The sequence below is a fragment of the Callorhinus ursinus genome, unplaced genomic scaffold (assembly GCF_003265705.2).
Source record: "Callorhinus ursinus isolate GAN/ISIS: 27379988/994484 unplaced genomic scaffold, GSC_fseal_2.0 scaffold12, whole genome shotgun sequence".
Lineage (NCBI taxonomy): Eukaryota > Metazoa > Chordata > Mammalia > Carnivora > Otariidae > Callorhinus > Callorhinus ursinus.
Window position 1 is genome coordinate 40,389,871 of NW_027397074.1, and position 26,217 is coordinate 40,416,087.

The 26,217-nt window shown below is 38.9% G+C and overlaps 1 protein-coding gene across 3 annotated transcripts in view; it reads left to right on the plus strand.

The window, feature by feature from the left end:
• LOC141373793 (large ribosomal subunit protein eL31-like) overlaps positions 1 to 26,217 on the plus strand; it is a 121,790-nt gene that overhangs the window by 1,289 nt on the left and 94,284 nt on the right. For 2 of the 3 annotated variants that reach the window (XM_073898579.1, XM_073898581.1), the window contains exons 2-3: positions 173 to 378; positions 1,564 to 1,763. The gene's annotated coding sequence lies outside the window, so the exon portion shown is untranslated. The remainder of the gene's footprint in view (positions 1 to 172; positions 379 to 1,563; positions 1,764 to 26,217) is intronic. The other variant, XM_073898580.1, reaches the window with a different exon arrangement.

Sequence of the window (26,217 nt, forward strand, 5' to 3'; positions counted from 1 at the left end):
CTGTTGTTTTTAAGCCACTCATCTATGGTAATTTGCTATAGCAGCCCAAATAGACTAAGATATCGCTAATAAACAAGAATTCACTTTAAGAAATACAATAGTGGTGAACATTTATAAATTGCAAAACTACATTCCAGGAGACTCTCTAGTAATATTTTTCAAACATTTTCAGCCACCTGACCCTCCTTGGAATAAGAGTAAATGTACCAGATCACCCATCTGTCATTGCAAGTAATAATAATCCTTACTAGAGTTACTAAGAACAACTGAACCTTCATTAAAATGAGATGCCTGTAAGCAACATCATCATTATCTAGTAAATCTCCAAGCATTTATTGAGGTCTCTGCTGATCCAAACTTGGTTCTACATTCTAAGAGGTATAAATTATGCATAAGATTTTTACAGATGCCATTGTATTTTTTATTTTGTTGCTTACAATGCCATGACGTACTCAGATGATTCCTCCATTTTCATAGAAGAGGAAACTGAGGCCTAGGGAAAGTAACTGACTTTCCCCACCTAATTCAAGGTAGGGAGACTAGATAGCAGTTCCTCTATTTGCCAACTTTGCCCTCCTGATGATGTTTCATGGAAGAAGTCAGTCGACAGCAGTCGACACAGACTAGTTAAGAACGTAACTCTAGCATACTTAAAACAAATTGAGAATAGCAAAGTACTAAATTGTGCAAAAGGCATTTAGAAAAGGAAATGAGTGTGGACAGAATTAGCTGGAAAAAGCTTAAAAGAGAATGAGGATGTTGAGCTGGGTGAACACAGGTGAGTCAGCCTGAGTTTGTGTAGGGAATGGTCAGGGGACTACCTTATAGGAACAGAGGCAGGGTGGCCAGGAGTTGGGTCAATGAAGTAGGTCCAAGAATGGCCAAACTCATTCATACGTTCATTCATCCACTCAACAGTTTTTGAGTACCTACTATGTATCGGACATTGTACTAAGCACTGGGGATAACAAGATCAATAATAGTTTTTTGAGGAATTTACCATCTAATGAGGGAGGCAGATATTTACAGTGTATTATTGGAAGTGCAAAGATAGGATTGTTAGAGGTTTGGGATATAGTTAGGTGCTAGAACCTACCCACTTATCATGCTTCCCTTTGCATTTTCCCTGACAAAGGAACTGTAGATATAAGAATCAACTGCCAAAATGGTAACAAAGTGTCAGATGGGCAAGTATCCAATGAGGCCAAATGCAGGGTTGCCCTAAGCTGAATCAGGGCCTCTGGCTAAGGCCTGAGCTTCTAAAGTACCCCTGTACCCCGTCAACATCTCAGCCTCCTGGTGCAGCATGACAGGAATAGTAAGGTCTGTGGGGCAGATGCTCAGATCCACTTAGCCCAACAGGTGCATAGACAAGAAGAGCCAGCCTGCCACATCTAGCAGTAGATGGAAGGAGGGACATCGCTAAATGCAAATTACTTCAGACACAGTGTCCTGGCCCACAGTGCACTGTGGTTAATGAATCCATCAGATTCCATCAAGCAAAGGGGCGTAGGGATGAGAATAGAGGAAGGGGCCCTTCACAGCCGTTATTTCCCATTTCAGGGGCAGAGATATCTCCTCCCTCTCTAACAAGAAGTGGGCAGGAGATGTTACAGGAGCCATGAAGGGGCTCCTGCCCAAGGTTGGGGAGAGTGGAGGAAGCAGACCAAACTTCCTGGAGCTACAGACACTTGAGCTGAGGTTCAAAGCAGGCGTACCCACTGCCAGACGAGAAATGCAAGATAAGAGTAGAAGAAAAGCAGGTATGAGAGAGAAATTTATATACTTTGAGTGCTTTTTAATTAATCTTGATGCCTATACTTTGAATTTGACGACATGCTAGGCCTGGACCACTGGGTTACTGTTCTGAAGGGAAGATCCCATTTGGGATGAAAGCAAGTCCCGTCTCCAGCGTTCTTCTCTCCGGCATTTCTCCCTTTTTCCAATCCCACCTGCTTTTCCATAGACTGGCTCCAGGGGCAGACTGGTGCCTCTAATAATATTCTTCATTCAGCCAAATTAGGACTGGACTTCTCACCCTGAGATGTCTTAACTATGATCTAATTAACAAATTTGTAAATTCAGAGAATAAATACTATAGGGTTGGCTCACCCTCCCTAATTCAGGAAGGAAAGGACTCACTATTTCTTTCGCAACATTTTGACTTTCTTAGTATCTACTAGCCTCTTCCCCCGGTCTGGATGTCAGGACAGAGGAGCAGATATAAAGGGCACAAAAAATCAGCACTGGATTAGGATTTGCACGCTGTGGTACAGTGCTTTCTGCTAAGTAAAGATGCCTGATGCACTATACAGAGCTAGGCCCACATGCAGGCTTGATGGCCTTGCTGAAAGCAAATATGATGGCAGTTCATTGTTCCCTCTTGCTTTCCAATACACATGCATTATGTTTAGATGGTTACTTACCACTCTGAGGCAACAGAAAAAAATATTTTTTTTCTCCTCCTTGCAGAACATTGGGATCAGTTACAATGCTCAGAACTAAACAAATACCTTTTCTATCACCATAAAGGAAAATTGCCTTTTGAATGAGATGGTTCTGTGGAATATTCTTTTATTGTGGTTCATGGGTAGAAGGATTATGATATTGTTACAACTAAATGATTGCCTTTTAGAAAATTTAGTACAGTGTGAAATCACACAGAATCTTTTCCTTTTTTAAAAAATTGGAGTGGAATAACATATAATTAATCGTATGTGTCATCTGGGCTCATAGTTTAGTGTGCTAAGTGATAGCTACCAATTTAAACTTGTTCTAATGCTGCAGGATTGAAACGCTTTGCAATTGTGGGACTGGGGTGATTGTGTGTGATGGTACTTATCTTATTGCCTGACACGTAGTAGGTGCTCAGTGAAAGCCAGTTCTGTCTGGAGCTGATGGGGATGCCTGGGAGTGATCCCAGAGGAGCCACAGCAAATGCAATGTTTGGTGAACAAGCACAAAGGATTCCTTGTGATCATTTATAGCAGGTACCATTTATAGCAGGGTCTTGACAAAAGAGAAGGAGTTTATTTAAACATAGCTTCCTGGTGCCCTTAAAGGTACTGGTTGAATAGGCTCTTCTTTCCTGACATCTCAGAGGTTTGATTCACCTTGGATTACCTTTATTGTCAAGATCATAAAGAACTTTTTTTTCAGCCTTGGATATTGTAGTACCAAAACTCTCTGAAACCTTTTGGGCAATGAATAATTTTTCACTGGCTTTGAGCTAATGATAATTTTGGCGCTTTTGCGAATTGTTACCACTTACATTGCTAATGTATTGAAAGATTATTAGTACGTTGTATTAGCAGATTATGTGTATTATTAACTCTAATGTAGGGTGCATCTTACAACTATTTTTGTCTTTAAGCAATTTTGATATTTAAACTTGTAAAGGATTTGGGCATTTAAAAAAAATTTTTTTTATAAGACACAGATTCCTTTAATTCTCAATCCATTCCTGATTTTAGGAGTCTTTGTTTTCCCAGAAGTTAATTGAGTTTGAAACTTGATTTGTTCATTGTATTTACTTGAAATTTGACTTTGTTCATTGATTTGGCTGCTATTGTATTATGAGGCAATTTAAAGTTGAAATGAGAGCCTTTGAGTAGAATATAAAAATCACATTTTACCCTTTCTTCCTAAGTAACACCTTCCTGTTGAGTTGTTATCTACTGGAGGGAACAGCATCATTCAAATGACTTTTCAATGAAAGTTTGAATTTTATTTATTCTGATTCCCACATTTTTTCTATCACTGCCAGGTCTTTTCAAATCATAGAGATCTAATAAATTAACTGGTCTGTAAATTTTAATGCAAGAATAAGCAATGTTGGCAGAACATACTTAATATAGTCATTCCTTCTAACAGACTGAATTATTGACCAAGTCAAAGTAGAACCAGCTGATCTCTGATGAGTTTCTAGAGTCCCAAGGATGTTATCAATTCCCGAAACATTCACTGAATAGTCTCTCTGTGACAGGTACTCTGCTCAGTTCTAAGAGTGAGTGGGATAGTTTCTCCGCTCTTAAAGACCTGAGAATTTATGAAGGAGATAGACACATGCTTAAGTGACTCTAATACGAGACAGACCATGATTGAGGTTTAAATAGGACCAGAAAGTAATTGCTATGGGGGAACAGGGGAGGCTGAACTCATTTCCACTAGAATGTGTAGGTAGTAGGAGTGTCATTTGAAGTGGACCTGGTGAATGGCAGTTATTCAATAGGCTGCTCTTTTGCAGATCTCAAGGTCATTATTAGCTACGTTATATTCCTGGAAGAAAGTGTGTGCAGGTACTTAGGCAAGCTCCAAGTAGAATTCTGAGGTGGCTGTCTGGGGACATAGTGAATGGCCATCCCTCTCAGACTGAGCATCGATTGTCCTCTCAGTGACATCGATTGTCTGAGTTGATACAAATGGGAGGTAGGATGAGACCATAAAGACCAGAGAGAGGATAAGATGGCATCTGATCCTCTCTTAACGCTCCTATCTCCACCCTGAAAATGAGAGACTCATTTTGGGTAGCAATGTGAGAAGAGTAAGTACACAAAGCTAAAAGCACCGTGTTTTTGGAAGAAGTGGTATTCTTGGCATAGAACAGGCTGCGCTGCGGTCTAAGTGACAAAGTATAAGAGGACACAGTTCTTTTGTCTCCCACACATGGACCCCAGAGTAGTTTCAGCATCTGGGGCCTCAGATGACTGTCAGAGATCAAGTGCTGTGCCCACTAACAGGAGAAACTGGCAGTTGGCAGAGCAGGGTCCTCATGAAGGGTTCCAGCAACTGTGACTGATGCCGGCAGATCAGATTTAGGGTGCTGGCCTGGTAGGATGACCAAAAATTCTGGGCTTCCCAGGACTTTCCCAGGTTTAGCACTAAAAGTCTGTATTTTGGGAAGCCCTTTGGTCTCAGGCCATCCAGGACAGTTGGTGACCCCACTTGGGAAACAATTAACCATTTGTGGTCTTGTTTTAATAGAAAATATGCTCCAAGTGCTGAACTACTTACAGGTGAGCATCTAAACCAACCATCAGCACTTACACACCTGAATGGAACTGTTCGACTGCATGCTATTTTCCTAATTGACTTTACAGAACACTATTCTCTTTAGATAATTGTAAAAGGTAATTTTATAATATTCCCACGGTAGAAAAACATCAGCTATGAAGACATTAAGAAAGTCTTGTAATTTCTAGACCAGCCACTTTCATATTCTAACATTATAAATACATTGATTCTGTGAATGCATAAATATTTAATTTCATGGATAATTAACTCTTTATAAGAAAAGTGATTTCAACTTGAAATCCTAAATAGCAATTTGCCTTCTGAAGTTATGTTTTTCAGGTTTTGCTTTTTGTGATAAGAAATAGGGTATGAGGGAGCTAGCATCTGTTGAGAAGTTAGTATAAACTGGCCGTCTATTTCCTTTAATTATGCTAATCCTCATACAAACCATGAGAGGCAAGTATGGCTAGCCACATTTCACAGATGAGGACCCGGAGGCACAGAAAGGTGAAATGAAATAAAGCAACAAAGCTGGTAAGCGGTGGCTGGAACTCTAGCTCAGGCCAGTTTGACTACCTATGGGGATTTAAAATCATCTTTCTGTCAGTAGGATTGTCGACTATTTGTTACCTGTGATCACAATGGTCATGAGGGATAGGCAGCATGGAGAGCTGCTAAGATAGACTTTGGTGTCAGAAAAGACATGATTCTTTTATCATTATGTAGTAACACATCTTTATTCCCCAAACGCGTTTTTTTTCGTAAAAATGTGTTTTTACTCTAGCAAAAAATTAGTGTTCACCTATCTTCTTTCACCCATTTATCTTCAACCTTTCTGAGCCATTAAGTTCTCCAAGTCACTAGCTGTATTTCTTGTGACAAAATATAGGTTGTTTTTTTTTTTTAAGTAAGTAGTAAGCTCTTTTAACTAGCTCGTTTAGACTGTATTTACCATGATTATTGATATATTTAGATTTATTTCTACTGTATTATTTTGATTCTGTTTGCAATGTTTTTCTTTATTTCTTTTTTCCTGTTTCTTGCCTTCTATGGAATAAATCTAGTTTCCTTACTCCTCTTTTTTTCCTCCACTAGTTTGCATATTATATTTTTAATCCTTCTTCTGAATGAAATAAGGACATTAGAATGAGTTTAATTCCAATAACCCTCTCTAACCATTTTGTTGGTTTGTACTCCCAAGCTAGACATTAATATTTCTGTTCCTTTATATGGTCAGTGGTTATTTATATTTACCCATATTTAATAATTTTTTGTTCACTTCTGCTTTCAATGTATTTTTTTCTTTCTGGGTTCAGTTGATAGGGTCTTGAAATGATAAATTCTTTCAGTCTGCTTCTGAAAATTTATTTCACCTTTAGTCTTGAATGGCACTTTAGCCAGATATAGTATTCTACACCTTCCATTATTTATCTACTTTTTTTTGCAACACTCTGAAGCTGGTATTCCGTTGACCAACAACCTCCATTGTTGATCCTTAGAAGTCTCTAGTCACTGAAACTGGTTTGCTTCTGTAGGTAATCTATTTTTTTCCCTGTGGTTGTTTTTAAGGATTTGTCAATGTTGTCTGAAATTTCCAAATGGTGTGTTAAAATGTAGGATTTTTAAAAAATTTATCCTTTTAAGGATTTATTGTGTTTTTATTTTTTATTAAGTTTCAGCTTTTTCACTTTTTATTTTTATTGGAGTATAGTTGACACTCTATGTTACATTAGTTTCAGGTGTACAACATAGTGATTCACCAAGTCTATATGTTATGCTATGGTCATTATAAGTGTAGCTACCACCCGTCACCATATAAGGCTATTACAATACCATTGACTATATTCCCTATGCTGTATCTTTCATCCCCATGACTTAAGTCATTCCATAACTGCAAGCCTGTGTCTCCCACTCCCTTTCACCCATTTTGCCCATCCCCATCCCCTTCCTTTTGGCAAACGTCAGTTTATTCTCTGTATTTACAGGTCTGTTTCTGCTTTTTTGTTTGTTTGTTCATTTGTTGTTTTTTAGATTCCACATGTAAGTGAAATCATATGGTATTTGTCCTTTCCTGGCTTCTTTCACTTAGCATAATACCCTTTACGTCCATCCGTGTTGTTGCAATTGGCAAGATTTCATTCTATTTTATAGCTGAGTAATACTCCATTGGATATACGTGCCACGTCGTCTTTATCCATTCATCTATCAGTGGATACTTGGGTTGCTTCCATAATTTGGCTATTGTAAATAATGCTGGAATAAACATAGAGGTGCATTTATCTTTTTAAATTAGTGTTTTGGTTTTTTGGGGTAAATATTCAGTAGTGGAATTACTGGATCATATGGTATTTCTACTTTTAATTTTTTGAAGAACCTCCAAACTGTTTTCCACAGTGACTGTACCAATGTACATTCCCACCAATAGTACATGAAGGTTCCTTTTCTCCACATCTTGCCAATACTTATTATTTCTTATCTTTTTGATTCTAGCATTCTGACAGGTGTGAGGTGATATCTCATTGTGATTTTGATTTGCATTTCCCTGATGATGAGTGATATGAGCGTCATTTCATGTGTCTGTTGGCAATCTTCTGTCTTCTTTGAATTTAAAAAAAATTTTTTTAAAAGATTTTATTTATTGGACAGAGAGAGACAGCAAGAGAGGGAACACAAGCAGGGGGAGTGGGAGAGGGAGAAGCGGGCCTCCTGTTGAGCAGGGAGCCCAATGTGGGGCTTGATCCCAGGATCCTGGGATCATGACCTGAGCCAAAGGCAGACACTTAACAACTGAACCACCCAGGCGCCCCTGTATGTCTTCTTTGGAAAAATGTCTCTTCAGGTCCTCTGCCCATTTTTAATCAGATTATTTGTTTTTTGTTTTTTGTGGGGTTTTTTTTGGTATTGAGTTGTATAAGTTCTTTATATATTTTGGATATTAACCCTTTATCAGATATATCATTTACAAATATCTTCTCCCATTCATAGGTTGCTCTTTTGTTTTGTTGATGGTTTCCTTCACTGTGTAAAAGTTTTTTTTATTTTGATGTAGTCTCAATAGTTTATTTTTACTTTTGTTTCAATTGCCTGAGGAGACATACCTAGACAAATGTTGCTAAGTCAAAGAAATTACTGTGTATATTTTCTTTTAGGAGTTTTATGGTTTCAGGTCTCACATTTAGGTCTTTAATCCATTTTGAGTTTATTATTGTGTATGGTGTAAGAAAATGGTCTAGTTTCATTCTTTTGCATGTAGCTGTCCAGTTTTCCCATCATCGTTTATTAAAAAGACTGTCTTTTCCCCATTGTATATTCTTGCCTCCTTTGCCATAGATTAATTGACAATATAAGCATGAGTTTATTTCTGGATTCTCTATTCCCTTCCATTGATCTATATGTCTATGTTTGTACCACGGTCATACTGTTTTGATTACTGTAAATTTGTAGTATATCTTGAGATCTGAGATTATGATACCTCCAGCTTAGTTCTTCTTTCTCAAGATTGCTTTGGCAATTCAGGGTCTTTTATGGTTCCATACAGATTTTAGGATTATTTGTTCTAGTTCTGTAAAAAATGCTGTTGGTATTTTGATAGGGATTGCACTGAACCTGTAGATTGCTTTGGGTAGTGTGAACATGTTCACAGTATTGGTTCTTCCACTCCATGAGCACAGAATATTTTTCCATTTGTTTGTGTCATCTTTAATTTCTTTCATCAGTATTTTATAGTTTCAGAGTATAGGTTTCTCACCTCCTTGGTTAAATTTATTTCTAGGTATTTTATTCTTTTTTGTGTAATTATAAATGGAATTGTTTTCTTAATTTCTCTTTCTTGTACTTCATTATTAGTATATAGAAATGTCACTGATTTCTCTGTATTAATTTTGTATACTGCAACTTTACTGAATTCATTTATAACTTCTAATAGTTTTTCTGGTAGAGTCTTTAGGGTTTTTGGTGTTTTTAAATGTAAGAATTTATGTCTTTTATTAACTCACAGACATTATCTCTTTAAATGTTTCCTCTCCCTTATTTTCTCTTTTCTTTTGTCCTTGAAGTTTTATTGGATAATCTTTCTCATTCTCTGTTCTAAATTTTTAAATTTCTCTATTTCCCATCTATTTATTTACCTATGCTATATTCTGAATAATTTTTTCAAATCTGCCTTTTAATTTCTAACTTTCTCTGCAGCAAGTCTAATCTTTTGCTTAACCCATCACTGAGCTTTAATTTTAATAACTAGTTTATTAATTTTTATCTTTACAATTTTTATCTTATTTTGAATTTTCCTATGTTTTCATGATTCATGATTCAAAAGTGAATCCTGTGATTCACTTTTATGTTTCTAATGATTTTAAACTTATCTGTGTTATATATTGTTTTAGATTGTTGGTTTGTATTTTAATTCCTTGAGGCTCTACTGCCTCAGAGTGTCAGATTCTCTTGCTCTCACTTTTCTTTTTATTTGACTTCCCATAGAAACTTCCTACAACTTGGATTGAGGAGTTTTGTGTTTGTACCTGCCAGGTGCCCCAAGGGAATTACCAACCATTTTATGTTAATTTCTTAGTTTAGTGTTTCCTGGATTATTGAGATTATAAATCTAACTTTCCAACCCATATGATGTACAATTTAGGGTTAGTTTTGTAGAGACTTTTTTTTTTTCCATTCAGAGCCTAGGCATGGGCAGACAAGATAAGCCAATAGCCATAGTTTTATTGTATTCCATCCTTTCATTATTTGTTATATCTGCAATAAATAGCTGTTTGAGAGTCCTGCTTTAATGCTGAAATCTCAGTCCCACCTCCTTATTTCACTTGGGCTAAGGCCTAGTCTACTGCCTTCATGTAGGCACTGAAACCAAAGCTCCTAAGTTACTTTAGCTTATTCCTAACATAATCTTAAAGAGGATGAAGCATACACACGGTTGCTCAGACCTTTGCTTTTTAGGTTTTATTTCTCATTTCTGGTAACTAGGTAATCCCTCTCCCTTATTTGTGAGCTCTGTTTTGCATTTTTTAAAAATTATACATTATATTCATCATTTCTAGTTTGTCTGCATCATCTTAGTACTTGATTTTTACTGACCTGGATCTTGCAGTTGTTAATTCTCTGCTCATTGCTGTTTTATGTGTGTTCAAAATGGCAGCCATCCCTTGGCATATAAGTGAGAGAATTATACAAATATATTTAGTGTATCAGGAAGGTTGCCATCAAAGTGAAAGGAAGGTGCATATAAACTTGCACCACAAATAGTTAAGGACACCACAGAGTAGTGAGAACATCAGCTCCTGCCATAGAAGTATGGAATAAAGGAAAGACTAGATACTGCATATTATTTGCTTTATTCTTGCTCCATCCCTTACTACCTTCACAAGACACAATCTCTGTCTCTGCTAGTTTTGGCTTCTAAAACTGAATAATAATACCAATCTTGCCTAACCACTAGAATTAAATGAGGGATGCATGATATACCTGGCAGTTAGTGAGTGTTCAAGAAATTGTAGTTTCCTTCCTCCACCAAGACAAAGGGAATAGGTTTGTAATGTCATATTATTAATTAGAGATGGCTTGACAATAGGGGTTTCAGCAGCTAATTTAGATGCATGACCAATCTGGCCTTTAGAAATCTGGAGTTCCTAAGGATACAATTGGGAAAAAAAAAGGTTAATAAAGATGCAGACCCTATCTTGTCCCTAACTCACTCACAGCCCCCAACATACTGGTGATTCAATCTTTGAGTCTCAGATTATGGGATTGCTCTAACACAGTCATCTGCCACTGTTTCTGGAAGATCTGAATGGGGTCATTGCTTTACACTCCTTTTGAATCTCATGTTTTTAAAGAGTAATGACATCTTTGTAGAAACCCATGTGTAACTGCAGCATGTTTCCCCTTGAGGGGGCCTTTATTCTCCCACATCTCAGCTGTTAATGGGTGAAGGGAGGTGGTACATGGAAAAGATAGCCACTTTCCTGCCCATTCCTTCACACTGACAAAAACCACGTCAGAATTCCACAGATTTCAAGAGTTAGAAGGGGCTTTAGAAATCATGAACTTGTTGGGAATTATCAAATCAGAAGATCAGCAGCAACTGAAGGCTCAGTCAGATGGGACCCACTATGCTTGGGCCACCATGAGAGAAGAGGTCACAAGTTATTCCAGCCAAGAACACTTCAACAGTGGACATAAATGACAACTTCCTTGGAGGCCCCTGGACATAAATGACAGCAGTGGTTAAAAAAAAAAAAAAAAAAAAGGTTAATAAAGATGCAGACCCTTAACATAAACGACAGCTTCCTTGGAGGCCAGGAAAAGTCCCCAGAGAAGGATGGCAGTTGGGCCAAGAGTCCTTAGTCCTTATTTCAACACCAAGCTTCTCCTTGCACTTGGATTATATCTTGGAAGGGGCACCTGGGTGGTTCAATTGGTTAAGCATCTGCCTTCAGCTCGGGTCATGATTCCGGGGTCCTGGGATCGAGCCCTGCATCAGGCTCCCTGCTCAGCGGGGAATCTGCTTCTTCCTCTCCCTCTGCCCCTCTTCCCACTTGTGCTCTCAATCTCTCTCAAATAAGTAAATAAAATCTCCCAAAAGATTTAAAAAGATTATATCTTGGAAGGGTGAAGAGGAACCTTTGAAGGAGAGAACCAGTCCAGATATGGAGTTTAAAATTTGAATTGATTATCTACTTAAAATGCAGAAAAGATTGAATTACGTTTAATTGGCAAGTTTAATTCTACTCACCATTAATGGGAATGATACCCTTCAAGGAAATTTAGTTCTAGTAGGGTGGAATAAAGAAATTCCCACCCCTACTACCTTTTTTTTATACGTCTGAGATAAATTTCTTTACTATAGATAAGAAAAGCAGCCCCCCCCCCACCCCTGTCACATTCTGGCAAATCCCAATCTTAGAAAATACAATGTTAATGATGTAGAACGTCACTTTTACTTCACTAGTATAAGCAGTTTCTCTACAGCAACCTCATTGTACTCCTTCAGGACGCAGTTACCATTCACCATATTGTTTTCTGAGCTTCTTATATTCTTACCTCCCTCCCTCCCCCCCCCCCCCCCCCCCGCCATACACACTGAGTTAACCCTAAAGAACAGTAGTGTCTGGACTCTAGTCTCGCCTCATCTACATTTTGCTCTTTCCCTTGCAGAGGTCCTCTGCTTGCCCTTCCTGTCTGATGCTCCTATGTCACTACCCCACCCCCCTTTATCTTCTTTGTTCTGGGAAGTACTCACCCTCCCCTTCCCTAGAGCTGTAAAACAGCATTAATGACAGAAGGGACTGCATTTAAAAGATGGATCACTGAGAGTAGAAATGCCTCAGGAGGTATTTCAATGATATCCCTGTCACATATTTGAGGATAAGCTGAAGTAAAACACATAATGACAGCTGGACAGACAGGGAAGAGCCAGTCACCAGTATCAGCTGGTGGCAGACACCAGTTCTGTGGGGCAGCTCCCATGTACCAGGGGAACTTACGGGGCCCTGCTTGCCGGTGATGTGAGATCTATGGGGCAAAGAGTTCTTGGCAGCATCCTTGGACCATCCCCACTGCAAGTTTCTCTGCTATAGTTTTGACAAACTGCTCTAACAGTGAGATTTTTGTGCCATTCGTCCCTCCAGTCACCCTGCAAAGTGAAACATCAATCTTCTCACTTTTAAGAGGTGGGGAGGTGGAGGCCAACAGAGTTAAGTATCTACCCAAGAACAGGGGCTCAAATCCAATTCTTTTGACTTCGAGTCCAGTGCTCTACGTGATTAATGCCTCATCAACAGAGCAGTAAAACAACATGAATGGGGTGGGGATAGGCAGCTGGGAAGGCCCTCTCCAAAACCTCTTCCTCATTAACCTCTTTCATATTCCAACACAATATGATGCTGTTAAAATGCAGATAATATATATACCTGGGGTGGGTTTAAAAGGCATTTTATTCATCATTGATGGCATTAATAGCTTGGTACGAAATAGTTTATGAGTCCCTTTCCCAGGGACAGCCGGCTAAGAGCAGGTTTTAGTAAAGATAAATAGAGAAAGGTAAAGCAGGGCCTGGGTCCTTCCCAAGAGGGAAGATCCTGGTTGGGGAGTGTGGGCGCTTTGTGTGTATCAACAAGGAAAGAGCACAGAGCCTGGACCAGGTGAGGGTGGGCTGGAGCTGGGGAGGAGAGGAAAGAATAAGTGGAGGGGAGGGAGGAAGGCTCTAGAGACAATCAGACTGTGGCATCCGGCATCCTCCGGCTGTGGCAGGCTCCGGCAGAGGCATGGGCCAGCTCACCTCTCTGAGCCTCACATTCTTCATAACAATCCCTGTCTTGCCTGACACTCAGCAAGTTGGTGATATGAAAGCACTTTATAAATACTGAAGCACCATACAAATGATGGTCACAATTATTATTGATGCTGTTATTATCGAAGACCACATGAGTAATTTCACAATCAATTTTTGATTCATTGTAAAATGTCCTTGTAATCTGTACAGTTTTTTTCATATAATGTATGTAAAAAGTGCCAAGGGAACAGGGCATAAGGCTCGTTCATCGACAATGTAAGGTTTTCTTAAAAAAAAATTGAATATTTTTTTCTTACTTCTATGAATAATACAGTTTTGGAACTGTAGTAAAAACATAAATCTGGAGTTGTTTCTCCCTGATACTTGGCTTGTGATTCTGGGTTGTGCGTGAAGGAATGAAATGTTACCTGCGTATGACATGAGAGTTTTGTGTGAAAGGTTAAATACCAAAGCTGAGCAGTGTACCTGAAAGGTATTTGAGTTCTCAGCTCATAGAAAGCTGGGAGATAAGAGGAAAAGTCAGGAACTCCCTGTAGCTCTGTAGTGGATGCTGGGCTGTTCTGCCCAGGTCCCACCTTCCGGAGGGAGGCGCTCAACTTCCTTAGGCGCTAGGGGGCTTGGCAAGTGTAGGCGCTTGGCTGAGTCTCTCAATGGGAATTGGCCTCAGCTGAGAACTTTTTTGCCCAAGGTCATGTCCTCTCTTTGGGGTAGCCCCGTACACAACTACTCACTGCAGAGGTATAAAGGACCCAGGCCCCTTGCCCTAATTTGGGACAGTTCTGAAGGGCCATTCCAGCTCCAGAGCTCTGGGTAGGACCAGCGGACAGGTTTCTTCTGTGACTGATAGTTCAGTTTCTCCCTCAGTCCAATCACAAGAGCATGCCCAAAGGAACTTCCTGCCTGCAAATCCCCATCTAAGAGGCTGCATATAAGGGAATCCAACCTGAGAATCCAATTCCTGCCCTGCCAATGCCTCGGGTGAACACAAGGGAGCTGGGAAGACGGGCTAATTATTATGAGTGCGGGGAAGGAACTGGAATGAGGCTGCATCTGCTGCCCTTTGTGGGCATTGCCTGCATGAAGAGGAATATTTGTAACTTGCTCACTCAGCATGTAGCTGACTAAAAATTTATTTAAGCAACAGGAAATGGTGGAGCGTTTTGGAGCAGCAATGTTGAGTTAATAGGGAGGATGTTTGCTGAAGATCTTATTTTTAGGGATCAATGTCTTTTCAGTTGACCAGTTGTTAAAAATGTTTTCTACAGCATAGGAATCTGCACTACTGGTGAGCTAGTAAAATCCTGTCTCTGCCTCTATCAGTTATAGAGTAATACCTCATCTTAACATACAGTAAGAAAAAAAAACTGAGGAAAAGTAATAATAAGCTAAAAAAAACCTGCTTTTATCTATTATTAATGATTGGAAGGAAACACCATTATTATCTATCAATTGGCACTGGTGAAAAAATGATAATATTTGATGTAGGTGGGTAAAGCTGTGAGGAAATGGTCAACATCCTAGAATTTGTAAAGATTTCAATTCTCTTCTAAATTACAGTCCATGAAATACTGATAATAAACCGCACTGAGACCTTTATAAGCAGATTCTAAAATTCATCTGAAAGAGAAAACAAAAAAGAATATAAAAAATCTTTTTGAAAAGGGACAAGTAAGGACTTGTCTTACCAAACATAAAAACTTAAATTATAAAACTATAGGGAAAAAAATGTATGAAACTAAAGAAATGAAGAGTGTGGTATTTATGCAGGAGAAGACCAACTGATCAATGATACAGATAAAGCCTAAAGGAAACCCAGCCATGGATGTATGGGAAGTTGTTATATGACAAGGATGGCATTTCATATCAGCAAGGAAAAGAACCATTCATTGAATGGTTTTATGACAATTGATAAGATAAAGTTCCTGCTTCATAATAGTAAAAAAGAATAAAATAAAATACAATCTAGATATTAGTTAGACAACATTTCCTAGAAAGGGCCAGTAAATATTTTTGGCTCTATGGGCCATATAATTTCTATCTCAAATATTCAACTCTGCCCTTGTAGTTCAAAAACAGTATTCAACAATTCATGAATAATAGGTGTAGTTCTGTTCCAGTAAAATTTTATTCACAAAAACAGGCAGCAGGCTGGATTTGACAGGAATTTGCTGATCCCTGGATTAAAAAAAAACACAAAAAAATGTAATAGAAAATAAAGGGAGATTTTTTTTATGACACTGGTGTGAGAAAGGCCTTTCTCTAAGCAAGGCACAAAGTAAAAGAATTAACTGTAAATACCCAGTTTGGGCAAGACTTTGGGGAAGAGGTTTTAAATGCATTCCTTTGGGGCCATTAATTCCATTATAAGGAATTTATCCTATAGAATGATTGCATCAATAGACAACAATATCTCTACATCTCAATAGACCTGTCTACAGAAAAAGTTAAAAGTAGGCTACATGTTCATTAACAGAGGATTAATTAAATTTTGGTACATCTATACTATGTCTAGTGTTCAAAGGAATAAGGTAGTTCTGTATGTACTGGAATGGAAAGATATCCCTGATACAATAAGTTTTTTAAAAAGCAATTTCCTTACAGAGGAAAATCCTATTTTTATTATAAATAATGTGTATTTTTCTAGAAAGAGAGACATTAAATTAGTTACCTGTGAGAGTAGGGCAGTGGTGGAGTGAGCACTGAGTTCCCACAGTATACTTATACTCTTCCATATTGTATGAAAGCTTTAGAGTAAGCACATTTTAGCAAAATATAAAAAAGATCTTCCAAGAGGCTGTACTTAGAACCCTGAGAAATGCGGTATGGAATTAGGGAACTCTGTGGCCATTTTCTAGAGATAGATGAGAGGAGGGAGGGAATATAATTGTCCCGTGGGCTCTGGGGAAACAGGCATCCTATATGCCATGCTTCAGGCCATATCATTGACCTCTGTGGGAATGGAGGCAGAAACCCTCATGGGAGTGATATCACATGGACTGGAGACAGGAAGGATGAAATGGGCAAAGTGCATCTCAGTCTATAAAAGGCATCCTCCTCACTGCACAGCTTCTGACAGAGTGCTTAGACTTCAGGCTATGGAAAAGATTTCTGTCTGGGGTTAAATAAGGTAACAGATGTGTAACCCAAATATAATTGTCACCCTCGTGGTCCATGTTCAGTGCAGCTTCTCATTCAAACAAACAGTGGTCAAATTAAGACATCCTGAGAAATACCAGAGATCTTTTACTGTGGTCATCTATATAAAGTGACCCCATGAGGGTTTTACAAAAGACTTTCTGGAAATCCATCTGACCTTCTCTCCCACATGGTAGCTGATAAAATTTCATGTCCTCAGTCTTACTCGTGTCATCCTCTTACAGACATGTGGTTCTCATTTTCATCATCCTTCCCCAAACACTCAACTTACATACACATGGCACATGTCCTTGGCTAAGTCTACTCTTCCTATGAGCATCATATTCCCATGGAATATAGTGAATAAAAATCTCCACCTTGTTATATCCCTGGAATCTAACACCCTGTAGCTATTCAGCAAATATTGTTTGCAAGTACTTTTTCCACATTATAGATTTTAGATTTTCAGTGAGTGAGAATCAACACGTATGACAGCACAGATTTCATCAGGAGTATAAACTATCCTGATTAGGGTGTTCCCTGTCTGTGTTTATTGAATGTTCCTTATTTTATGTACTCAGATATGGCATAACATTCAGCTTAAAGTATCCAAGTCTTTTTCCTATCTCATTTTTCTGCCTAATGTGGTTCTTTCCATTTCTAATGAGAGGTGCTTATATAATGGAAGAGATGGATACCCTTCTGTTATAGTAAACAGGACCTCCTTGTTTTTTTCAGGAAGAATTTGAAACTTAGAAGTAGCTTTATGACTAGGATTCTGCTTGTACCTCTAGTTTTCTCTCTCCCCTTCTCACACTACTTGAGATTCCTCTAAACTCACCATGCTTATCCCTCTATTTTGGTCACTACTTCTCCTTCATCTGACTAACTCCTATTCTGTTGACAGGTCATAGCTTACCTGGCACCTCTTGACATTTATCGTACTGCATTAATATTGTCCTCTGTCCCTGTATGTCACCTCACTGGAGAGTGAGTTCTATGAGAATCAAAATCATTTCTGTCTTGTTCACCATTGTATCCCCAAGCAACTAGCACAAGTCCTGGCACACAGTAGACCATTGCCAAGTGCTTGTTGAATACTCGAAGCTTGAGTAACTCAGGCAATCTTTATAAGTCCTTCTTTATGCATAAGAATATTCTCATATATCTGCCTTTTCAGCTTCAAATTCAGCCCATGAGTAGATCTGAGCCCATAAATTATTTTCACAGTGGGAGCCCTCTAATTTAGCCTCTATGAAAAACTGAAAATGTACTGAATGTCTATCAGTAAAAAATATTGGATAAAATATGGAGCATTCATGCTTTAGAATATCTTACAACTTCTAAGGAAAAAAAATATTAGAACTACATGTACTGACTTCGGGGGATGTCCATGATACATTAAGTGAAAAGGGCAGAATGCAAAGCCATGTGCATATTGGGATATGAACTTAATTTTGTAGCAACCAAAAAAAGTAGAAAGGGGAAAAAGTCCAAATAGGAGTATATATATTTGGGTATGTGTGAATAAACATAGATTGGTGTGAATGAATTCTATCATACTGTTAACCTTGGTTACCTCTGAAGATTAGGACCAGAGAGGAAGAAATGATGGATTTTTCATATCTTTGTAACATCTGGTATATTAAAATAAATGTGTACTATTTTTAGGGGCGCCTGGGTGGCTCAGTCAGTTAAGCGGCTGCCTTCGGCTCGGGTCGTGATCCCAGGGTCCTGGGATCGAACCCCATGTCCGGCTCCCTGCTCAGCGGAGAGCCTGCTTCTCCCTCTCCCTCTGCCTGCCACTCTGCCTACTTGTGCTCTCTCTCTAACTCTCTGTCAAATAAATAAATGAAGTCTTTAAAAAAAAATTATAAAAAAAAATAAATGTGTACTATTTTTAGTTTTTAATCCAATAACTAAATCTCAGTTGCAAGTACTTTGAGGTCACCATAAATGTCAAAATTTTCGCAAAAATACTGTATTTCCATGATTCACAAACTTTACTGTGAACAGGAAAATTTGTTAAAACACAGGTTGCCAGGCCCCCACCCTCGGAGTCTCCTATTCAGCAGATCTGGGATCCAGCTTGAGAATATGTGTTTTTAACACATTCCCAGGAGATGCTGCTGCTGCTGTCCACGGGTCTGACTTTTAGTAGCACTACTATATATCTAACTTCCCTAAAGAGAGAGATGTCAAGGGGACCTTCAAGGGCACCTGAGAAGGACTGAGACTAGAACAACCTTCAAGTATGATGCTTGAGTACCATCAGTGATGGGAAGAATGTACTCATTCTGTTCAGTGGTACTTAATGACCTCATCAGAACCTGCATTTTGATTCCCAGAGCAGAAGCTCTTGTGTTCCTCCAAGATATGTGGGGGGCTGATGTTGGTTATCCATGTTTAAAGCTTTGCCATGTCTTTCCACAACCCTATTGCTCCATAAGCTCATTATAGGAGGTTACTTCCCTGCTAGCTGCTTGGAATGAAGCTTTGTTTTTATGGAAGTTGGAAATACTGTAGGTGCACTGGAAGGCAGCAGCATACTTGGGTCTGTTTGCCTTGAGGAATGATCAACCATTGAGTGAAAGGTCTATTAGAGCTGCTGTGTCTTGGGAGCCAAAGGTGTCATGGACAATCAGTTTTTATTCTCATGGTTGGCTTGTTTGGTGGGGTAGACAAGAGAATCGTTAAAGTAGGAGACCTAGAATTGGGGTGAGAGTTCCTGGGAATTTCTGGAAGGAATCCAAGGGATTGGCCAGATCATTAGGAATGTATTGAATGCACCATGCTCTCTCATCATCTGTAGGTGGCTGAAGAGCCTTAGAGGCAAGTGGTTCTGACTATAGGCTTTGACATTAGATCAACTTGATTTTGAGTCTCAACTCTGACACTGCCTAGGTGTGTGATCCTGAGCAAAGTCCTGAATGTCCTTGAGCCTCAGTTTCCCCACCTGTACAAAGGGAATAATAATACCTGCCACAGAGTACTGCCATTGACATTAAAGGAGATTATGTCACATATAAAGATTCTAGTATTTTGTATAGTCATTATTATCATCATTATTACAGTATTTCATTGATTGTAAGATACACATTTAAAAATTTTTAACATCTCTGAAATCAGGAAGCATCTAACAATTCCTGTTGGCTCGGTAACTGTTGTGATGTGATTGTCATGCTCTGTGCATCAAGACCTACAAAATGGGTACCAGCAACTTGTAAGAAAATCCCAGAAACTATAGTGGAGCTCTCATTTAAGAAATGCAACATCACTAATACTCTTGGGGGCCTTGACTCAGTGATAAAATTATGTTGAAAATCATAGACATTGATGACTAGAAGATGAAAAGTGATTTAGGAGATTTGAATTCTCAGTGGGTCAAGAAATTTTAGAATACCATCACAGTATTATCCAAGATCTCAGCAGAGACTAGTACAGTGAAATTGGGGAATTGAGGAGAGTTTAATAAAGGGGCAATTTATAGGGGTTTAGGACAACCAGCAAAGATAGTGGGGTACCTCTGGACCAGAAGTGCAAGGAGCAGTTACCACTCCATTGCTCGAAGGGGCGAGGAGAGGGTGTGGTTATTAGGCCTCTGACAAGGTAGCTGGATGGAGAGGGTGTCTACAGGATCTGGGGCCTTTGATAGAGGGAAGGGAAGGAGCTAGGAGAATAATACTCCACCCTTACTGACTTTCCAACCCTCTGATCTCCCTCTGGGGCTTCCCATTGGATGAACCAACCAGAATCCAAATTGCTAGGAGCCCTTTCATAAAAAGTTCATGCAATTCAGCCTCCTGGAGCATAGAGCAGGACTGAAAAGCATGGAGGGTGAATTGGAGGGTCAAGCATATGGTACCTATATACTTACCAATATATTGTTTACATTTTTCTTTTTATAAATACAGGAGAGTGATATATGATTTTTAAATCTTTCTAAGTATATCTGAAAGATGTCTTCCGGTACATACAAAATTAAAATTCTAAGTGATAGAAAACAAGCTTCTATTTAGCATGGGACCTCCAAAACTTAATAAAGCTTGCAAAATCCTATCTCATATCACACTCTCAAATAAATTCCAGGTAGATCATACATATAAATGTAAAAGATAAAATAATATAGCTTTTAGAAGCTAACATTGGAAAACATTTTCTTAGTTTTGGGTAATCAAAGATTTTCTTAACAGAACACAAGAAGAAATAATAAATGAAAATATTAATAAACTAGACTACATTAAAATTAAGAACTTGGTTTGTCAAAAAGGACTATTGAAAGTGAAAGAGAAAAGCCACAGAGTGAGAGAAGTTATGTGCAACACATATGACTTATGTGCAGAATGTAAAGAATCCTTTAAAACAATGGATCAGACAAACAAGGCAATGGATGACTCCAACAAGTGGCCAGTAAACACATTATAAGGTGTCCAGCCTCCTTAGTAATCTAGAAAATACAAATTAAACTAAGAAAAAAATAGAACAAACTCACCAGAATAGCCAAAAATAAAAAAACGGACAAGACCAAGGATGAGCAAGAATGTGGCACTATGGGAACTCATACATTACTGGCAAAGTATGAAGTCTTAACAACCATGTTGAAACCTATTTGGCATCATGTAGCAATGTTGAATGAATCCAGTAATTCAGCTACTAGATATATACCCAACAGTGCATGTAGACACGAAAGACACGAGCAGAATTGTCCACAGCAGGAAGATTTCTAATGCCGCAACTGGAAATAAGCCTAGTGCCCAGCAATAGGAAAATATTATTCAGCAATTAAATGAAAGACCTACAGCCACACACAACCACATGGATGAAGAGATGTATATTCAAAATCAGGCAAAATAATCTATGATGTTACAAGTCAAGATAGCAGTTGTCTTTGGGGAGATGGGAGAGGTAAATGGGAGGGGGCAAGAAGGGAGTTCATGCAGTACCGGCAATGTTTATGTTTTGATTTGGGTGATGGTCACACGAGTGTGCTCACTTCGGGTTCATTAATTGAGCTATACACTTATTACTTGCATATTGCCTTTTCTGTTTGTAGATCAAAGGTCAATAAAAAAAATAATAAAGTTTAAAAGCAAAAAGCTTTATAAAAGCTCATTGGAATTAGATATAAAAGGATACCAGGTAAAACCTGATTTGGGAAGGAGAAATTCTAGGATTGATGTAAATGACCAAGATTCTATTTTAACCCCCGCAGCGCTGATGGTAATAGATCATCATGTGCTGCCTTCCAACCCAAATCTAGAAAATCATGTCCTAAAAAGAAATTGTTGTAGACTTTAAATTTCATTCTATCATCCCTGCCCCTTTCCAACCAGGTTGAAATTAAAGCTCTATTAAAAAAGTGAATTCATTTAATATAACTTAAATTGACTGGCTTATCTGTCGGAGCCAGAACTACATTTCAGAGCCCTTCACATACCAGCAAGTGAATATATAAACACTTTGTTCTTTGCTTGTTACCAAGGTCTAAAGAGCCTGCACATGAACAAAACAAATCCGTAACACAAATTATGAGTATGGATAATATAAAATCAATGGACCAAAATTATGTGTTTTAACAATTTCTAAATAATATTCTATACCTAATAGTATAATTTGAGGAACTCAACAAAGCGACAAAATCCATTAACATTCCTATTAGTCCAAAGCAATCTCACTTCTTTCAGGACACCTAACATATCTCAGCCGAATTTAACAATCACCACAGTGTGAAGGGCAAAGAATCTAATACTCTGGATACCAACCAGAGTAATATCAAGATTCAACCAGTCAGAATCTCATGACCTGGTAAGAATTTTCTCTTCTGATTTTACCTGGATTGGGCAACTAATCCACCCAGGACACTCAGACAAACGAGCCAGTAAGATAAATGAAGATATTTTACGCAACTCAGCTCCAACAACTTGGACACTAAATGTTAAAAATAGAATCTTGGTACCTTCTAAACCTGTGGTCATTGGAAAGTGCCAGTCATTCTCTGGGTCAACAACCACTTCCCGAGTGCCCATGTTATCCAGCACCAAGCTCAACACTGCCATTGCAAAGAAGAAGAGTCAGTCCCTGCCTTGAGAGTTCATGGTCATTCACTTATTCTAGAAAATTCAGAAATCACATAAAAGCAAACTGAATAAAGCTAAAATTGTCTCTATTTTACCACCTAGCGAGAACATCTTTATAAGTATTCTTCCAGTTGCAAACACTGCTATAAACTGAGTGTTTGTCTTCCCCACCCCCAAATTCATTTGTTGAAATCCTAACCCCCAATGTGATGGTTTTGGGAGGTAGGGCATTTGGGATGTGATTGGGTCATGAGGGTGAGCCCTTGTGAACAGGATTACTTGCCCTTATAAAAGGGACCCCAGAGAGCTTTCCCTTCTGCCATGTGAAGACACAGTACAAAGATAGCCATCTACAAAGCCAGAAGTTGGACCTCACCAGACACAGAATCTGCCAGCACCTTGATCTTGAGTCACCCAGCCTCTAGAATTGGAGAAATAAATTTCTGTTGTTTATAAACCACCTGGTCTATGATATTTTGTTATAGCAGCCTGAATAGACTAAGACAAACACATACACACAGATTTTTCTTTTGATTTAAAAAACATGCTCATACTCTACATACCAATTTGTGATCTGTTTTTTTCACTTAGTATTTTGTAAACATCTTTTTACTACCATAGAAAGTGTGTGTGGATGGAACTGTGTCTTTCTTGCTCATTCCTAAATCCCCAGCTCCTGAAGAAGTTCTCCCAGTCAAGTATCATTCTCTCCAATTTTCTTTTTTCTTTACAAATGCTTCAAAAATGAAGTGGGGAAGAATGTATATTTTACTTCTGTTAGAAGAAGAACTATTTGCAGTTTCTTCCAAAGCTTTCTATTGTACTAAAGTCTTTTAAAAAATGGTCCTTAGGGGCCCCTGGTGGTTAAGCAGCTGACTCTTGATTTCGGCTCAGGTCAGGATCTCAGCATAGCTCTGGTTGCGGAGCCTGCTTAAGATTCTCTCTCCTTCTCCCTCTGCCCCTACCCCCAGCGTGTGCACTCTCTCTCTCTCTCTAAAATAAAAAAAATTAAAAAAAATTTTAAATAGGTCCTTTAATTTACTCTAAAAAAAATCTTTTCCTAAATACTTTTTTTAATTAAAAAAAGAGAAAGGTTTATTTGTCAGTCCTCACTGGCTCCAAGAGGCCATGTGGCCATGGTTGAGAGCTTGGGTACTGAAGGTACAGACCTGAGCTCCCCTTCCAGCTTTACCCTCATGAGCACTCTGATCCTCCTTTTTTCATCTCAAAAACAAAAAAATTTTTTTTTTAAGATTTATGTATTTATTTTAGAGAGAGAGATTGAGAGCATGAGCAGGAGGGGCATAGGGAGAGAGAATCTCATACAGACTCTGAGCTGAGTACAGAGCCTGAAACAGGGCTTGATCTCACCACCTGAGATGGCGGCCCCAGCTGAAACCAGGAGTCGGGCACTTAACCCACTGAACCCCCAGGCACCCTGCTCCTTTCTATAGCTTAAAAAAAAAGAAGAAAGAAAGAAACTTAAAATAAAAAAACACTCAAAATAGCACCTCCTTCACAGGACTGAAGTTGGCTAATGCTTGCAGTGGGTCTAACAGTGTCTGACAGAGATAGGTACTCAATACCTACCAGATACATATTTTTCTTTTCTTAGCTGTTCCTACTACCACTGAAGAGCCTAAAAATCCCTGAGGCAATTTCTGCACTGAGACTGATATTACACAGAAGTGCTTTGCTCTAACAGCATCTTCTTTTGAGTTATCTCTTATTTCAACACTGTTATGAGTGGAATGTGTAGAACCAAGAGTATACACAGTGGGCTCTGGGGTGCATGGCAGCTGGCCACTGAGGAATGGGCTTCTCAGTTGGTGAGGAGGGTCTGTGGAGCTGTGTGGCTCAGCTGGAGAGGGCACTTAGCTAATCATGGAGCTTCCACCCAGAATCTGCTTGGGTTGTACTTTCATCATTGTGCATATAGTGACTCCTGTGAAATGTTAAAAATGATATATAAAAAAAGTGTATCAAGTGTGTGGGAGAATAAAGCTATGTGGATGTATAGTATTAGTAAAATATCATTTACTCCTTGATCCATTTCTGTTAGTAAAATTGAACTCCATTTTTGCTCATAATGCTGACTTTATGAAATTTTAGAGCCTGGCCTTAAAAATGGAAGTTTTCATCATTAACAAGAGGAGTCACAGGAAGAGATGAAAAAGATCTCCTTCTTTCCTTCTGCAGATGGAGAGAGATCTTTCCCCCATAAAACCAGTTCCAAAAGTCTAATTTGATAAAACGCTAAATTACAAGTAGTCACAAGAATATAATCTTGATTTTGTCTGTGAATGACTGGTACCAGCTTATTTTCTTCCTTTATCAAAATCTGTCCTTGAAAATAATATGAACAAAAGGGTCTTGTTAAGAGCCCTAAGACTTACAAATTGTTGCCGTGACCTGTGAAAATAATGGTGCTTGTTATGCTCTATGACTCTCCCCAAGACCCATTCTCTCTCTCTCTCTTTTTTTTTTTTTTTGATGCCTACCCTATGCCCCAGGAGGCTGAACCCCATGAATGCATCCTCCAGTCTCCCTTGTGGATGGCCTTGTTGGCTTTGGCCAATCAGAGAGCCAAGACTTGTGATGAGACAAGCAAAGCCCACAAGACACAAAATTTAAGGAGACCTTCTCTGTCAGGTGTGACCCTCCTCTATTTGAGCCTGAGAAAGAGCCCTTGCCTGGCCTGCCTCACCCAAGAGACAAGGGGGAGGGCATTCACTCCACTTCTTCCTTGCTTTGGGTTGTGTTTCTAGTTATGGTGACAGCCCTGTCAGGGGAAGGATATCAGGGAAGGCTACTCCAGGGCCCCCCGGGCTCACCTACTCTTCCAGCCCTAGAGATAGAAATAGCTTCCCACTCTTATTGAGCTCTGAGTGCCCCAATGGTTCTTTTAGCCTTACTACCTTTACAAGTAGTTCCTTCATTAAGTCTCAGAACCATCTGAGTCAGAGGTTGTTTCCTATAAGAATGCTGACTAAGCCAATAATCTTTAACAACAACAACAACAAGTAATTCTGATTGTTTATTTTGGTAATTTGTTGCTCTGGTAATATTGTGATTGATAGCTCAGTATTCTTAAGTAATACAAATAATTAAAATGTGACTGTCAAATCAAAAGGAATAGAAAACAACTTAAAATCCATGCATTTGCACAATTTCTTATTTTAACTTAAAAGATCCAGAGTTTTGTCTCATTTAAACAAATAAGAGAAAAAATTTTAGTGAAAGTGGGAAGTGTGGAGGGAGGAAGTGTTTAGGAAGCAAATATATTTGGGCCTGTACAAAAATTGCCATCTTTGCAATTCTGGATTTTTTTTAACGAGTCTCTGACTCTATCGTTCCTGATCCTCCAGGGTCTCTTCTACGGTAAAAGGACAGAGAGCCATTGTGATGCCTTGAAGGTCAGGTGTATGTCTTCAGTTAGTGCTGTGCAAAGCATATTTGGCAAGATGTGTTATTTGCTGCATAGAAACTCCTCATAGCAGGTGGGGGCAGGTGAGATGGCAGTGTGGCAATCCCTTCACTAGCACACCTCCCTTTCCTGAGAATTATAACAACTCAGTTGCTTTGCCCTCAGGGGAGCTGCTTAACCAGCAAAGCACACCAAAATCCAGTGTGTCTCCGTTTTGAAAAGTGAGATTTCGTTCCATGTGATTGAAAGGGCAGGTCAGGTGA